Here is a 19,287-nt window from a genome sequence, read left to right as displayed (position 1 = left end):
GAGTGTCCCACGACCAATGATTGCATTGTAAGGATACTCCATGTCGATAATATCAAACACAACTTGCTCAGTCCTTGTATTGTTGACAAATCCGAAGGTCACTGGCATCGTGATTTTGCCAAGTGCTACGATCTGCCTTCCTCCGAAGCCACAAAGAGGGTGTGTAGCATCATGAATCGTATCCTCTGGCTCTTGCATCTGTCTGAAGGCCTTGGCAAATATAATATCCGCTGCACTGTCTGTATCAACCAGAACATTGTGGACCAGAAATCCCTTGATGACACAAGAAATGACCATAGCATCATTGTGAGGGTAATCCTTGAGTTGAAGGTCCTCCTGGGAGAAGGTGATTGGGATGTGGGACCATTTTGACTTGACGAAGGGTCCCTGCACTCCAACATGCTGTACCCTTCTCTGAGCCTCCTTCTTCTGCTTCTTGTTGGCTGGCTCTGAACATGAACCGCCTGTTATTGGGAGCACCAGCTTCGTAGCCCAAGCAGCTTCAGCTTGGTTGTTGAACGAAGCCATCAACTCAGAAAGTGGAAGTGAGTTCACCGGAGGTGGGCGCCAATGTTGGGGACTTGTTCTCAAATGCTTCGAATTAAGAACAAGGCAACATAAAATATTAAATGTTAATGACCTTCATCCATTGAAGCATTATCTCCCCAGGGACACAATGCACTTCAGACGAAGGTCATGAGCAAAGATTACGAAGGTCATACCTTCGTAATTAGAATTGTGAGATAATAAAAGATGTAATATAAAATATAGGACACGAAGAAATAGTGTGTCAAAACACATAAACTTATTCATATATTTCTTTATGTAAGTTCAAATATCAAAACATAACATTTAATCACATTTATACCTTCGTCTTGGCGGAAGGCGATAATCCAAGTGTTGCGTGCAAATGATTACAAGATTGCGTGAATAGTATAGGGGTACTATTCATCTATTTATAGACACAGGGCGCAGCCTGTGTGAAATTACATTTATGCCCTCCACAATCGATTACAGTCATGACACAAACTATCCAGGGTTTATTGTTCATTTCATCTTTAGGTCGGTTCACTCCTTCGTCTTGAGACAAGTCACTGAGCCGAAGCTTTATAGGTGATAGCTTCGGCCTTGCTTTTGAGAGGATCCGCTGAAGGTGTTTCTTTCTTCAGGATATTCGGCTACGAAGCATACCCCCAACATGGGGTTAGCGTTAGAATTAAATCCGAGTCCGAAAGAGAGGGGGGAAACAAATCAAGAGCGAATCAATAGGATGAACACAGTGATTTGTTTTACCAAGGTTCGGTTCTAAAGAACCTAGTCCCCGTTGAGGTGGTCACCAAGACTGGGTCTCTTTCAACCCTTCCCCTCTCTCAAATGGTCACTTAGACAGAGTGAGCTTTCTCCTAATCAAACGGGTCACTTAGACCACGCAAGGACCACCACACACTCGGTGTCTCTTGCTTTGATTACAAGTCTCTTGGGAACAAGAATGAGGAAGGAAGAAAGCGATCCAAGCAACAAGAGCGCAAAGAACATGAACACAACACTCTCTCAAGTCACTAAGTGGTTGGAATGAGTTTGGGGCTTGGAGAGGCTTTTATTCTTTTGAATGGTGTCTAGGAGTGAATGTACTAGCTCTTGTATTGAATGAGAACCTCAGAAAACTTGGATTCTTGGAGTTGTGGTGGTTGAGGGGTATTTATAGCCCTCAACGACCAAGTAGCCGTTGGGGAAGGCTGCTGGCGATGGGCGCACCGGTTAGTCCGGTGCGCCACCGGACAGGTCTTGTTCACAGTCCGGTGCGCCGCCATGTCACCCAACCGTTAGGGTCTGGAGCTCGGTTGACCGTTGGAGGCTTTGTCCTCTTGCGGCATCGGACAGTCCGGTGCCACACTGGACATTGTCCGGTGCGCCTCTGACTCTGCGGCTCTGACTCTGCGCGCACTGTTCCTCTGTCAGCGGCTTTTGCAGTCGACTGTTGGAGCGAGTAGCCATTGCTCCGCTGGCACACCGTACAGTCTGGTGGCACACCGGACAGTCCTATGAATTATAGCGGAGCGCGGCTGCAGAAACCCGAGAGTGGCTGGTTCAACCTTGTACGGGCCTGGTGCACCGGACAATGTCCGGTAGCACATCGGACAGTCCGATGTGCCAGACCAGAGCACACTTGTTTTCTTTTGCTCCTTCAAATTGGATCCCTAACTTGAATATTTATTGGCTTGTATTGAACCTTTTTGCACCTGTAGAAAATGTATTCTAGAGCAAACTAGTTAGTCCATATATTTATGTTGGGCATTCAACCACCACAATTAATTGTTGGAAAAGGTTAACCCTATTTCCCTTTCAGATATTATAACCACTAAGTTCTTCATTTATATCACACACTGAAAGGGAAATGTGCCATTAGGCCATTTCTAAAGTGTTTTGGTGATTTAGTGCCCAACACATGTTCTCTAAGTGTTAAATTGTGCCAAAGATTGAAGAAGTGCAAATCATGTAATAAGGTATGTTTCTAGACTTAGTACATTTGTTTTTGTGTACTAATGAAGTTATCTAAGTGCTAGAATCAGGAAAAGAAAGGATTGGAAAAGAGTGTCTGTGTGCAGCCGAGACTCAGCTCGGCTTGGCACACCGGACTGTCCGGTGGTGCACTGGACAGTGTCCGGTGCGCCAGGACAGCTCCGGCGAACTAGCCACTCTCGGGAAAACTTCGGCGGCGTACGACTATAATTCATCGGACTGTCCGATGGTGCACCGGACTGTCTGGTGAGCCAACAGCCGTCAGCGCAACGGTCGGCCGCCAATTCTGCGGGCGACGCGTGGCCCGCTCCAACGGTCGGCCGGGGGCACCGGACTGTTCGGTGCGCCAACCAGCCCGAAGTTGCAATGGTCGGCTATGCCAGGAATGGAAGGAAATCGCGCACCGGACATGAACAGTGGCTGTCCGGTGGCACACCAGACTGTCCGGTGCGCCACCCGACAGAAGGCAAGATTAGCCTTTCAAGAATGCCTCCAACGGCTCGTAGCTGCCTTGGGGCTATAAAAGGGACCCCTAGGCACATGGAGGAGTGACACAAGCATACTTTGAGCATTCTAAGTCTTCCACACTCCGTCTCCGCGCACTTGATCGACCGTGTTAGTGATTTGAGCTCCTTTCTTGTAGGGAACTAGTTGTGCTTCATTTTGAGCTCAAGTCTTGGCTTATGTGTGTGTATTGCTGTGGATTTGTGTGTGTTGCTTCCCGTCATTACTCTTGTGCTTTCACCGTGATCTTTATTGTAAGGGCGAGAGAATCCAACTTGTGGAGATTCCTCACATACGGGAAAAGAGATAAGCAAAGAAAAGCCGTGGTATTCAAGTTGATCATTGGATCACTTGAAAGGGGTTGAGTGCAACCCTCGTCCATTGGGACGCCACAACGTGGAGGTAGGCAAGTGTTATACTTGCTGAACCACGGGATAAACTCACGTGTCTCTTGTGATTGTTTTTTTGTGATACTTGTGTTCGCAAGAGCTCGCTACTTAGTCATACTAACACTTAACCAAGTTTTGTGGCTATTAGTTGTTGAATTTTACAGGATCACCTATTCACCCCCCCTCTAGGTGCTCTCAATTGGTATCAGAGCTGTTCTCTTCACGAAAGGGACTAATCGCCCGAAGAGATGGATCCTAAGGGAAAGGGGATGGTGGTCAATAATAAGGAGAAGGAGTCCATCTTCAACGAGCCGAGGGACGACAAGCCTACTGACTCTGGCTCAAGTCACAAGAAGAAGGACGGGAAGAAGAAGAGGCGCATCAAGAAGATCGTCTACTACGACAGCGACGAGTCTTCTTCTTCCCCAAGAGACGACGACTACGACAAGAAAAAGAAACCGGTTAACTCTAATTTTTCATTTGATTATTCTCGTATTCCTTAAAATTCCAATGCCCATTTGCTTTCTATTCCTCTTGGTAAACCTCCACACTTTGATGGAGAGGACTATGCTTTTTGGAGTCACAAAATGCGTAGTCACCTTTTCTCTCTCCATCCTAGTATTTGGGAGATAGTTGAGAGTGGAATGCAATTTGATAGTACCAATAACCCTTTGTTTCTCAACGAACAAATTCATAAGAATGCACAAGCTACCACTATTTTGTTAGCATCATTGTGCAGGGACGAATACAACAAGGTGAGCGGCTTGGACAACGCCAAGCAAATATGGGAGACCCTCAAGATATCGCATGAGGGGAACGACACCACCATGATCACCAAAATGGAGTTGGTAGAAGGCAAGCTAGGAAGGTTTGCCATGATCAAGGGAGAGGAGCCGACGCAAACGTACAACAGGCTCAAGACCCTGGTCAACAAGATCAGGAGCTATGGAAGCACGAGATGGACAGACCACGACGTCGTCCGACTTATGCTCTGGTCTTTCACTGTTATTGACCCTCATCTTGTGAACCTCATCCGTGAAAATCCTAGGTACACAAAGATGACTCCCGAGGAGATTCTTGGGAAGTTTGTGAGCGGGCGGATGATGGTGAAGGAAGCGCGATACGTGGATGATGCTCTCAATGGACCTCTACCCGTCTACGAGCCTCAACCCGTTGCTCTCAAAGCAACAAGCAGCAGGGAGGCGCTACCAAGCAAGGTTGTAGAAATTGAGGCGACTGGGCTAAACGAGGATGAGATGGCCCTAATCATAAAGCGCTTCAAGACCGCATTAAAAGGACGCAAGGAGCACCCTAACAAGAACAAAACAAAGGGAGAGCGCTCCTGCTTCAAGTGCCGTAAGACTGGTCACTTTATAGCAAATTGTCCCTATAACTCTAGTGACCATGAACAAGGAAAGGGCGGGAAGAAAGAGAAGAAAAAGAGCTATAGGAAGGCAAAGGGCGAGACACACATCGGAAAGGAATGGGACTCGGACTGCTCGTCTTCCGATTTCGACGACGAAGGACTCGCTACCTCAGCCTTCAACAAGTCCTCTCTCTTCCCCAACGAACGCCACACCTGCCTCATGGCAAAGGAGAAAAAGGTCAGCGTTCGAGAAACTCCTAAGTATACTACTTCAAGCGATGATGATTCTAGTGATGATGAAGTAGATTACTCTAGTCTGTTTAAAGGATTAGATAGAGCTAAAGTAGAAAAGATTAATGAACTAATCGATGCTTTAAAGGAAAAAGATAGACTTTTAGAGAAGCAAGAAGACATCTTATATGAAGAACATGACAAACTTGTTAGTGTACAAAAGTCTCTTGCTCTAGAAACTAAAAGGAATGAAATTCTATCTTCTGAGATATCTGCTTGCCATGAGTCTATTTCTAGCTTGAAGACTTTGAATGATGATTTAAATGCTAAATTAGAAGTAGCCAATAAATCTAGTTCATGTGTAGAACATGTTGTAATTTGTAATAGATGTAAGGACTTTGATGTTAATGCTTGTAATGAACATCTTATTGCTATTTCAAAATTGAATGATGAAGTGGCAAGTCTTAATGCTCAACTTAAGACTTGCAAAAGTGACTTTGATAAGTTAAAATTTGCTAGGGATGCCTACACGGTTGGTAGACACCCCTCAATTAAGGATGGGCTTGGCTTTTGCAAGGAAGCCAAGAACTTAACAAGCCAAAGGGCTCCCATTCCCAACAAGGAGAAAGGGAAGGCCCCTATGGCTAGTAGCATTCAAAGAAATCATGCGTTCATTTATGATAAGAAATTCTTTAGGAATGCTCATAGGAGTTATGATGCTTATGATTCACATGCTATGATTGCTTCAAGTTCTACTCTTGTGCATGGTAGAAATATACCTAGGAAAAATCATGTTTTGCATCATGTACCTAGGAAAATGCATAATGAATCTGCTACTGTTTTCCATGCTTGCAACACGTCTTTTGTATTTACTTGTAAAAATAAAAAAATGGTTGCTCGGAAGTTGGGGGCCAAATGCAAGGGGGACAAGACTTGCATTTGGGTCCCAAAAGCTATTTTGACTAACCTTGCAGGACCCAACAAGAGTTGGGTACCTAAAACCCAAGCCTAATTTGCCTTGCAGGTTTATGCATCCGGGGGCTCAAGCTGGATTATCGATAGCGGATGCACAAACCACATGACGGGGGAGAAGAAGATGTTCACCTCCTACGTCAAGAACAAGGATTCCCAAGATACAATCATATTTGGAGATGGGAATCAAGGCAAGGTCAAAGGTTTGGGAAAAATAGCCATCACAAGCGAGCACTCTATCTCCAATGTATTTTTAGTAGAGTCGCTAGGCTATAATGTCCTGTCTGTAAGTCAATTGTGCCACATGGGCTATAATTGTTTATTTACAAATGTTGATGTTTCTGTCTTTAGAAGGAGTGATGGTTCATTAGCATTTAAGGGTGTATTAGACGACAAACTCTACTTAGTTGATTTTTCGAAAGAGGAGGCCGATCTAGATGCATGCTTAATAGCTAAGACTAGCATGGGCTGGCTGTGGCATCGCCGTCTAGCACATGTTGGGATGAAGAACCTCCATAAACTTCTAAAGGGAGAAAATGTGTTAGGACTGACAAATGTGTATTTCGAAAAAGATAGACCTTGTGCAGCGTGTCAGGCAGGAAAACAAGTGGGGAGCACTCATCACAACAAAAATGTGATGATGACATCAAGACCACTGGAGCTACTACATATGGATCTCTTCGGACCCGTCGCCTACCTTAGCATCGGGGGAAGTAAGTATGGTCTTGTTATTGTTGATGATTTTTCCCGCTTCACTTGGGTGTTCTTTTTGTAGGATAAATCAGAAACCCTAGGGACCCTCAAGCACTTTCTAAGACGAGCTCAAAACGAATTTTGAGCTCAAGGTGAAAAAGATAAGAAGCGACAACGAGTTCGAGTTCAAGAAATTACAAGTGGAGGAGTACCTTGAGGAGGAAGGGATCAAGCACGAGTTCTCCGCTCCCTACATACCACAGCAAAACGATGTGGTAGAGAGGAAGAACATGACGCTTATTGATATGGCGAGGACGATGCTTGGAGAATTCAAGACGCCTGAGCAGTTTTGGTCGGAAGCTGTGAACATAGCTTGCCACGCCATAAACCGGCTCTATCTCCATCGCCTCCTCAAGAAGACCTTGTATGAACTTCTTACCGGTAACAAACCCAACGTCTCATACTTTCGTGTATTTGGGAGCAAATGTTACATTTTGGTAAAGAAAGGTAGAAATTCCAATTTTTCTCCCAAAGCTGTAGAAGGGTTTTTACTAGGATATGACTCAAATACAAAGGCGTATAGAGTCTTCAACAAATCATCAGGTTTGGTTGAAGTCTCTAGCAATGTTGTATTTGATGAGACTAATGGCTCTCCAAGAGAGAAAGTTGATCTTGATGATATAGATGAAGATGATGTTCCGACGGCTGCGATACACACCATGGCGATTGGAGATGTGCGACCACAGGAACAACAAGAGCAAGATCAACCTTCTTCCTCAATGATGGTGCATCCCCCAACTCAAGATGATGAACAGGTTCATCAAGTGGAGGCGTGTGATCAAGGGGGAGCACAAGAAGAACAAGCTATGGAGGAAGAAGCACCAATGGCCCCTCCAACTCAAGTCCGAGCGACAATTCAACGGAATCACCCCGTCGATCAAATTCTGGGTGATATAAGCAAGGGAGTAACTACTCGCTCACGATTAGCTATTTTTTGTGAGCATTACTCGTTTGTCTCTTCTATTGAGCCTTTCAGGGTAGAAGAGGCCTTGCAAGATCCGGACTGGGCGTTGGCCATGCAGGAGGAGCTCAACAACTTCAAGCGAAATGAAGTTTGGAGCCTAGTGCCACGTCCAAAGAAAAACGTTGTGGGAACCAAGTGGGTGTTCCGCAACAAGCAAGACGAGCACGGTATGGTGACAAGAAACAAAGCTCGACTTGTGGCAAAAGGTTATGCCCAAGTCGCAGGTTTGGACTTTGAGGAGACTTTTGCTCCTGTGGCTAGGATAAAGTCTATTCGCATTTTGTTATCCTATGCCGCTCACCATTCTTTTAGGTTGTTTCAAATGGACATAAAGAGCGCTTTCCTAAATGGGCCAATCAAGGAGGAGGTGTACGTGGAACAACCCCCTGGCTTTGAGGATGACAGGTATCCCGACCACGTTTTTAAGCTCTCTAAGGCGCTCTATGGACTTAAGCAAGCCCCAAGAGCATGGTATGAATGCCTTAGAGATTTCTTAATTGCTAATGCTTTCAAGGTTGGGAAAGCCGATCCCACTCTTTTCACTAAGACTTGTGACGGTGATCTTTTTGTGTGCCAAATTTATGTCGATGACATAATATTTGGTTCTACTAATCAAAAGTCTTGTGAGGAGTTTAGCAGGGTGATGACACATAAATTTGAGATGTCGATGATGGGCGAGTTGATGTACTTCCTTGAATTCCAAGTGAAGCAACTCAAGGATGGCACTTTCCTCTCCCAAACGAAGTACACACAAGATCTTCTCAAACGGTTTGGGATGAAGGACGCCAAGCCCACGAAGACACCAATGGGAACTGACGGACATGTCGACCTCAACAAAGGAGGTAAGTCCGCTGATCAAAAGGCATACCGGTCTATGATAGGGTCATTGCTTTATTTATGTGCTAGTAGACCGGATATTATGCTTAGCGTATGCATGTGTGCTAGATTTCAATCTGATCCAAGGGAATGTCACCTTGTGGCCGTTAAGCGGATTCTGAGATATTTAGTTGCTACGCCTTGCTTCGGGATCTGGTATCTAAAGGGGTCTACCTTTGACTTGATTGGATATTCAGACTCCGACTATGCCGGTTGCAAGGTTGATAGGAAGAGCACATCAGGGACGTGCCAATTCCTAGGAAGGTCCCTGGTGTCGTGGAGCTCAAAGAAACAAACCTCTGTTGCCCTATCCACCGCTGAGGCCGAGTACGTTGCCGCAGGACAGTGTTGCGCGCAACTACTTTGGATGAGGCAAACCCTTCGGGACTTTGGCTACAATCTGAGCAAAGTCCCACTCCTATGTGATAATGAGAGTGCAATCCGCATGGTGGATAATCCTGTTGAACACAGCCGCACTAAGCACATAGACATCTGGCATCACTTTTTGAGAGACCACCAGCAAAAGGGAGATATCGAAGTGTTCTATATTAGCACCGAGAACCAGCTAGCCGATATCTTTACCAAGCCTTTAGATGAGAAAACCTTTTGTAGGCTGCGTAGTGAGCTAAATGTCTTAGATTCGCGTAACTTGGATTGATTTATAGCATACATGTGTTTTATGCCCTTGATCAAGTTATTTTATGCATTTATGAGATTTATTGTTTATTTATGGTGCTCAAGTTGTGCAAGGGATCCCCGGACCTCCCAAGTCCATGTGTGAATGATGCACATATTTAGGCGGAGAAGTGCTACAACTTGACCCTTTGAGACTAACATTTGTGCTTGAGTTTACTCGATGTAGTCTCAAAGGTGAAATGAAAGGGAAAGGTGAACTTGGACCATGCAAAGACTTCCATTGCACTCCGGTATTAGTGTACTAACCTCCAAGTTCATTCTTAAGCTCCTATTGCCTTTTTGCTCTTAATTGATAATTTTGGTGAGGCAATGGGGTTAAAAGGGCCAATAATGATCCCGTTTTGGTGCTTAATGCCAAAGGGGGAGAAATTAAGGCCAAAGCAAATGGATCAGCTACCACTTGAGAATTTTGAAAATAGTAGAGTTAGAACTTTTGATTTGTCAAAATACTCTTATTGTCAAATTTTGGTCTCTTATGGGGAGAATTTATGATTATGGGAAAAGGGGGAGTTCTTGGATCTTGATCATTTTCTCTCTTGGATTATCTTTCTATATGCCCAAACAAGTGAGTTTGACTTAGAGATAGGAAAATGAATTTGATTTGCAAAAACAAACCAAGTGGTGGCAAAGTATGATCCAAATATGCCAAATTGGAGTCAAAATCAATTTGGTTCTCTTTTGCATTGATATTGCACTTCTTTTGGTTGCTTTTGGATGTGTTGGCATAAATCACCAAAAAGGGGGAGATTGAAAGGGAAATGTGCCCTTGGGCCATTTCTAAAGTGTTTTGGTGATTTAGTGCCCAACACATGTTCTCTAAGTGTTAAATTGTGCCAAAGATTGAAGAAGTGCAAATCATGTAATAAGGTATGTTTCTAGTCTTAGTACATTTGTTTTTGTGTACTAATGAAGTTATCTAAGTGCTAGAAACAGGAAAAGAAAGGATTGGAAAAGAGTGTCTGTGTGCAGCCGAGACTCAGCTCAGCTTGGCACACTGGACTGTCCGGTGGTGCACCGGACAGTGTCCGGTGCGCCAGGCCAGCTCCAGCGAACTGGCCACTCTCGGGAAAACTTCGGCGGCGTACGACTATAATTCACCGGACTGTCCGGTGAGCCAACGGCCGTCAGCACAACGGTCGGCTGCCAAATCCGCGGGCGACGCGTGGCCCACTCCAACGGTCGGCCGGGGGCACCGGACTGTCCGGTGCGCCAACCAGCCCGAAGTTGCAACGGTCGGCTGCGCCAGGAATGGAAGGAAATCACGCACCGGACATGAACAGTGGCTGCCCGGTGGCACACCGGACTGTCCGGTGCGCCACCCGACAGAAGGCAAGATTAGCCTTCCAAGAATGCCTCCAACGGCTCCTAGCTGCCTTGGGGCTATAAAAGGGACCCCTAGGCGCATGGAGGAGTGACCCAAGCATACTTTGAGCATTCTAAGTCTTCCACACTCCGTCTCCGCGCACTTGATCGACTGTGTTAGTGATTTGAGCTTCGTTCTTGTAGGGAACTAGTTGTGCTTCATTTTGAGCTCAAGTCTTGGCTTGTGTGTGTGTATTGCTGTGGATTTGTGTGTGTTGCTTCCCATCCTTACTCTTGTGCTTTCAACGTGATCTTTATTGTAAGGGCGAGAGACTCCAACTTGTGGAGATTCCTCGCAAACGAGAAAAGAGATAAGCAAAGAAAAGCCGTGGTATTCAAGTTGATCATTGGATCACTTGAAAGGGGTTGAGTGCAACCCTCGTCCATTGGGACGCCACAACGTGGAGGTAGGCAAGTGTTATACTTGCTGAACCACGGGATAAACTCACGTGTCTCTTGTGATTGTTTTTCTGTGATACTTGTGTTCGCAAGAGCTCGCTACTTAGTCATACTAACACTTAACCAAGTTTTATGGCTATTAGTTGTTGAATTTTACAGGATCACCTATTCACCCCCCCCCTCTAGGTGCTCTCACACACACATATATATGTACGCATATATCTGATGAATTCCGATGGCCTGTCCCTGATGGCTATCGAACATAAGCTTATGTCTGACGACCTGCCCATAGAGCCATTGTACATAAGCTTGTCCGAGGGCCTGCCCAAATTGTCGGAGATTAGCTTACATACAACGACACCAAGGCCAGTCGTTAGACATAAGTCTGGTCGCCAGACTTTTGTCTATATCCTATTGTGTGGCATAATCCCAAAGGATGATTGACCAAAGCAGGGCGAACAGGAACAACATTGTATGACCCCACTAGGTAATGTCCTCCTGCTAGAGGCACCGGAGGACAATACTAGGCATGATTGTGACACCATCTATGTTGCACTTATGAATGAAGTAGCTAGAGTATGTGTTAGAGGCAACTACACCATTGCTAATGATGCCTTGGCAGCACAACACAACAAAGCGCTCCAACTAAACAAAACCCTAACCGACGTGCTAAATATCATCACGTAATGACACCAAGGTACCGTAGGTACATTAGAGGATTGGTGAGTGATTGAGTGAAGGATATAGTGAGGGCATAGGCTAGAGGCACGTTGATCTAGGATACTGCCTTGGCTACTAGCAAATGCGATATTTATAAATGTTTAGGTTGCAATTGCGTAATACCCTACATCCTCGTTGTGTATGGTGGATTATTGAATGTATAGGTGATAAATATTACATTGCCATATTCAATTGAATCTCATGGCCATCTAGCTCTCCCTTCCCTTTTGGTTCAGGTGATATTTCTAGACTAACTAGTCCCTAGTTCACCTCTATCTACTATGGCTAGATTCAAATATAAATCCAATGCTAAAAACCAAAAAGTCCAAAAGAAAAAGCCTATGTAGGCCTTAGAAACTAGAATTCATTTCTATGTTTATCTACCATTCCCTTTTATATCTTAAGTGGGGTGAGAGTGATACATGTCTACTAGGAAGTTGGTCGTGTCAGTAGAGGCTCAACTACTCGTATCTTGTCTCACTCATGGAGTTGTACATATTGTATGTCTTAGCTATGCCACAATATTGAGCTTGTCGTGTTATATGGGTAAATACGTCCTATCATAGCGGCAAATATTGGGTGTCACATCGTTGAGTATGATGTAGTTAGTATAAAATGGAGTTTCATATACTTTATAATGCTTATAGGTATGCTAGTATGTTTGGTTGTGGCTACAAGGAAAGTGGCTTGTACCATAGAGTAGACTCAGATACATCTATTGCCCTTTATCGTGATTTTAGGGCCGATGACAACTGCTGCATAGTAGCCTACACCTATTGCCTCCATCATGGCCACAATGCACCTCCATAACAATAATATCGTCCATCACATTTTATGCAATGGATAGTCACTTTATAGTGGTTGCCCAGTATCAAGTTACCATCCTAAGTACGGGCGCACATGGCATCGGGGCCATACTGCCTAGGATCATCCTGTCCCAAGGGGCATCAAACCCTAGGCTCGCTTGCTCTACTAACTTCTACTTCTGGGACCGCTTTGCCTCGAGAGAATGTTAAAGGACGCCCAGGAGTTCTAGTTATGGTCCCTAGCCTCTAGGCACCCCCCGTCTTAATCGAGAAATTCCTTAGTTCTTAACCTAGTGGGCCATGGAAGATCGGGAGGGACCTAGTCACCTTGAGGTCCGAAAGACCCCCACTCCTATTCACCCTGCACGAAGGGCGCTAGAGCCGGAGAGAGCACCGTTGGTCTAGAGGGTGTAGGGATTGGTCCCCTGACATAGATGATCTTCAAAAGATGTATTATCAATATTCAGGGTGTGTGACCTTTCATGTATCTCAACATGTAAGCTTTCTACTTTGGTAATGCACTATATATCACATGGATTAAATTAATGCATTAGCAAATACAATCATATGGTGTCCACATTAGTAAGGCCATGTTTGAAATCGCTGGAGCTAATAGTTAGCCAACTAACAAAACTCTGTTGAAATCGCTAGAGCTAATAGTTAGCCAGCTAACAAATTGTTAGCTAATAATTAGTTGGGATATTAGTTGTGGTATCTAGAACCTCTACAACTAATTTTAGCTGCTAACAATTAACTCTAGAGGTACATGGTCTAAGACACACAAGTATTTCATCGTCCACATCAATACGACATACAATCTACTAGCATTATTTTATAATAATTTATTATTTTGTACACGTAATTATATATAGTCTAACTTCATTTTAAATCATTCATAATTTCCGTAGCAACACGTGAGGTATAATAGTAGTATATACTAGACATTCCATCAATGTAGACGCGCACACACAAATAAACTACCCCTGCCACACGCGGTACGCACGATTGGTCCAAAGTTAATGATGCATGAACCCAATCTCTTCGATCAATGCTCCTTGGTGACCCAGAAAGGATAAAGGACAAGACTCAAGAGTTTAGTTTCTATGACCAACTCAATTCTTCGAATCTAACATCCTCATATGGATATATACAGGATACTACACCACCCATGCACATGGGCACATGGCCATCCAAGCTACCTCAAGACGCCGCCTCTAGCATGAGTTGCAGATCGATTTAGTTTGGCCTCTGCAGAAAGCTACAGCCAAGATGGCTGGCAAATCAAGGAGAAGACGTCTTCTTTTTATGTGACTGAAATAAAATGTCTAGTGCGTGCTAGGATGCAGCATTATCAAAACGTGGCTTCTGAGCAAGCAAGCAACAAATTAACATATACTCCTTCCGTGCCAAATTTCGTACAATATTTAATGCATGTGTGTTTTATACATGTGTCTATAAATTCAATATCATCTATTTAAATATAAATATAAAAAACAATAGCTAAAACAAATACTATTTGAAACAGTGGGAGAGCGTACACTATCGGAATTCGGCTATTTGTCAAGCGCTCGGCGCTTTGCCGAGTGCTTTTTCTTGAACACTTGGCAACGTCGCACTCTCGGTAACGAGCACCTTTACCAAGCGTAGTACACTCGGCATAGCCAGACACTCGACAAAGGCATCTTTGTCGTGTGTCAAACACTCGGTGAAAGACAACGCTCGGCAAAGAACCATCAGCAGCCATCTATAGCTGATAGCCGTTATCTTTGCCGAGCACCGGGCGTTGACACTCGACAAAGAATGTACTTTGCCGAGTGTCTTACTTGGACACGCGACAAAGTATATTTCCATTTTTTTTCTAGCCAAACATTTTGTGGTTTGTTCCTACACTATGTAGACTTACATGTTCCATTTTTGACACAATTATAATAGTGTTTGCTATAACTATTAGATTTTGTTCGTTTAATTGAATCTTCTCTGATAATTCAGATTTTAACTGCAAGTCACTCGAAAAATAAAAAATTGTGAATGCAAAAATGATATTCAAGTTACTTAGCACATGTTACGGCCGATTTCAGGAGCAGACCGAAATTTTCGAGCACCATACTCACGAAACATGATTGTGAACTTGTCATCCAGGTGTTTAAAAATTGTATAAAACACAAACAAGGTCAGAAAATCATGAAACTTGTCCACATGTCATGATATCATATGTAGAGTCTATGATAAAAATTTGAGAATGTTTCGAGAAAGTTGTCACACACTATATGTAGAAACCTAGCCGGTATACATTGAAGTTCTAAGATTTCATATGTAGCTCGGCTAGATTTCTACACATAGTGTGTGATAACTTTCTCGAAACATTCTTAAATTTTTATCATATTCTCTACATATGATATCATGACATGTTGACAAGTTTCATGATTTTTTGACTTTGTTTGTGTTTTATACAATTTTAAAACAACTGGATGGCAAGTTCACGGCCATGTTTTGTGAGCATGTTGCTCGAAAATTCCGGTGTGTTCCTAAAATACGCCGTAACTTATGTTAAATAACATAAATATTATTTTTGCATTCACCGTTTTCCATTTTTGAGTGACTTGCAATTCAAATATGAATGATCCAATGAAATTCAATTAAAGATACTAAATCAAATAGCTATAGCAAACACTTTGATAATTATGTCAAAATTGAACATGTAGGTCTACAAAGTGTAGTAAAACACCACTAAAAATTTGGCGGGAAAAAGAAAAAATGCAAATATTTTTTGCCGAGTGCCAAATGTAGACACTCGGCAAAGTATATTGTACCGAGTACCAACAGAAGGACACTCATCACAATATTTTTTTTTAAAAAAACAAAATAATCTTTGCCAAGTGCCCGCGATCTGGCACTAGGCAAAGCATTCTTTGCCGAGTGTCTAACCCAGCCACTCGGCAAAGTGTAATTTTAAGTTTTTAAAAAAATCTTTGCCAAGTGCTAGATCGCGGGCACTCAGCAAAGATGTTGTACATATCGAAATCAAGTTCTCTTTTCTGTCACTCTCACTGCCGCCCTCCCTCTAACTTCTCTCTCACCATCGTGCCATCGCCGGTCGCCCTTGCCCAAGCGTGTCGCCGCGCCATCCCACCACCGTCGCGCCGCCCTTGTGAGACTTTAGTGATAAACTTGTCCTGAACTTACGTTTGTGAAAACTTATGTTTGAGAGTTGATAATACTTATGTTGGTGAAACTTGGTATGAACATAGACATGTTTGTGAAAAACTTGTGAGATTTGTGTTTTTTGTGAAATATGTGGTCTCTATTATGTATGTAATGATTATGTGATATATCTTTTGTTTATTTGGATGGAATAGCAAAAACAAATAAAAATAGGTATTCTGGTCACTTTGCCAACTGTCACACTCGGCAAAGAGGTACTTTGTCGAGTTTCAAGGTGATAGCACTTGGAAAAGAAGGCACACCTGGGCACCGGTAAAGCCTCTTTGTCGAGTGTTGTGGCCTTGGCACTCGACAAAGAAGCAACATTTGCCGAGTGCTTCCTAATGCTCTCGACAAATGAACTGACAAAGGGGCCCCCCTGGTGATCTCTTTGCCGAGTGCTAGTCCGGCGGGCACTTAGCAAAGAGGGAGCCTTTGCCAAGTGCCACCTAATACGCTCGGCAAAGGACATGGTAAAGGGGCACAAGGGGAGCTTCTTTGCCGATTGTCAATCTGTGGACACTCGGCATTGGCTCCGCCGTCGTTACCTGGTGCCGTGACGCCGACTTTTCTTTGTCGAGTATCGAGTGACACCCGACAAAGTCTTTGCTGAGTGCTCGATAAAAAGTACTCGGCAAAGAAGCTATTGCCGATGTACAGTTCACCGAGCTTTCTTTGCCGAGTGTCACACTCGGCAAAGCCTTCGCCTAGTGTTTTCTAGGCTTTGCCGAGTGTTTGAGACACTCAGCAAAGCAGCTGTTTCCGTTAGTGGTACATGTTCTGTTTTTCTTACTATACTATTATTTTCATGCCCTCGAAAAAGCCTTTTGGAGTCAATATTGCCCTATGCCTCCTGCGTGGCACGCTAAAGGATTGGGAATTCTTGTTTATCAGGAGTGCTATGGTGTGCACTAGCTAGTAAATGTCATTCGCCATGCGTGTGATATCAAAAGTATTTGTATAACTTTTGTATGATTGTAGTAGTGGACCAAAAATAAGATCATACAAAATTGTGCTAATAGTGTTTATAGACACTAATGTGGTTCCACTAAAGTTTTCTCTTTTAGCAATTCAAAAGATTGACATATATGTACATGAAAAAGAGTAGTTTATGTCTACATATGTTTGAGGCGCATAGTTGCCATCATACAAAATAAGGTGCTTGCATATTACATGGTGCTACTACAAGCATCCGATTGAGGCGTTCATACATATATTTGTTTTAGGTGTATATATGTTATCATGCAGACGCCAACAGAACCATTGCTGTTTTAGACTGCATGCATATTACATTGTTGTTATACTATACAAACATGTTGTAGGTAGGAATTTGAGGCGACTCCAACAGAACCAGCAAACTTGTAAGCAATGGTAAACATGGATAACTTTGTCTTGTAAAAAGCAACAAAAGTTATAAGAACATGATAAATTTGTAAGAGTTTTCTGTGGTTGTAGAAAATAACAGTAGGAAGTAGTAGGAGTTACCTTAGTCATGGTTTTCTAAGGCGGTGTCTCACAATTGGGGGTGTCCACTATTTCCAACAGTTGTTTGGATCTACTGTGTACAACTTTTTAATGAGGAAATGTGGTTAGTGGCAATACTTAGTAATGAACTATAAAAAAGATGGAGTAGCATTTGGATGCAACATATTCGGCTTCAGCGAAGATTATCATCACCCACGCTGTCGCTCTATGTTTTGCCATTGTCTCGCTTGCACAGAGGTGTTGAAGATCGTATTTGTAGTTTTAGCTGCACAATTTCAACTGTAAGTATTGGATTTATAAAAGCATATTTGAATACACACTATTAATCTATTTTTGAACTAAGTTCATACTATTTCAGATTCATAAGTTCAAATATGCTTTGAAAAAGTTATGGGGACTCAAGCGGCAGAATGGAGATTTGATGAAGTTTAAGAACTTTAACCAACCTAATATCTCATATACAACTAATCAATGTTGCACAAGAACAAACGATTATTACTAAGCTCATGTGTTCATAATATATGTAGAACTAATCAACAACAAAATACTATGAATAGATAAGTACATATTGCATAATTGCTTTGAAACGATGCAAAAGGCTACCTTTTCCCCTTCTAGTATTTCAGGTACATTACCTGTAGAAAATGTGTTGAGCAAGACCTTCAACAGTTATGGTTTTGCCAACACCAGGCTTTCCAATGAAGCAAGTATTGTTCTTGGTTTGTCTGCCTAAAATTTTTACCACACACTCAATTTGTTGTCGCTTTCCAACAATAGGATCTTATTTTTCCTGCAGATATGATCAACATTTGTTGTATTATAGATCTTGTGCTAGTTATAATGCAGTAGGTTAGAAATATTGCGTTCTCTACTAATTTTGTTAAATTAGTTCCATAATCCTTAAGAGTTGGCACCTTATTACCATTGATGCCCTTGCCAATTGTAGCACCGACAACTTCTGTGGTCTCATCAATCATTCTAATAACCTATAGAGGTCGGTGACATTGAATAAATAGCTAATAAAGAGAATTTCTTTCTATACAAAGAGCTCCCTACTATTAGAAATAGACACATCGGATATAAGTTTACCTTTGTACGGATATTGCTAGGGTTAGATCCGAGACTCTCAAACACACAAGCCGCCACACCTTCACCCTTACCAAGTAGTCCAAGGAACAGGTGCCCAGATCCAATATAATTTGGAGAGCCGAGAGGATATCTACTGAAGATTGCAACATAGAAGGATTATAACAAACAATTATATTTAGTTAGTAATTTCACTGCAATCCTTATCTGACTAAATGGGTCGCAACATGGAATTGGCATATGTACTCTAAATTTTGCACAAAAAAAGATGATACCATCTAAAGTAAATTAAGAATAAAACAATTGTCAGTTAAGAGAATTCCTCAATTCTATGAACGCAAAAGGCTCAGAAAAAGGAAAATACATAATAAGGGAGAAATGTAAAAGTTTGTAGACGTTATGACTCGACATCTGCATCTTTTTTTGGAAACTGATGGAGAGCATACAATTAGTTTATACAAAAATAGATGATGTCATACCATCTAAAAGAAATTATGAATCAAACAATATATATTTAGTAAATTTTAAAAATGAAAAAACATTCTCCAAACCTTGATATTTCAGTCTTAAAGCTATTCTCAAGCATACTGCACATAGACTTGTTCATCACTTATAAATCTAAAGTACAATAGAACTTCCTTGTTGAGGCTTGTCAAGTTTAAATACAACAAATTATTTACATTAACATGAAAATGCTTTGAAGGCAAGGCAACGCAGATCTTGTGTGCAGCTACTTTTTGTTGGTAGCAATCAATCAAACTTGAGTCCGAGTCCGCAAAAACCCATCACTCATTATGCAACTTACTCAATGTTTTACATCATTCATTAGTAACAATAATATCATTCATGAACATGTAAAAATTCTGGTAGAAACCTGTGGCACCTACTTCTCTCATAATATTAATCCTTTGTTTACCAGGTCTGTGAAGGGAGTTTTTTGTGGAGGCTACACATATG

This window comes from Zea mays, chromosome 5, assembly GCF_902167145.1.
Source record: "Zea mays cultivar B73 chromosome 5, Zm-B73-REFERENCE-NAM-5.0, whole genome shotgun sequence".
NCBI classification, from domain to species: domain Eukaryota; kingdom Viridiplantae; phylum Streptophyta; class Magnoliopsida; order Poales; family Poaceae; genus Zea; species Zea mays.
This window is presented reverse-complemented; position numbering follows the sequence as displayed.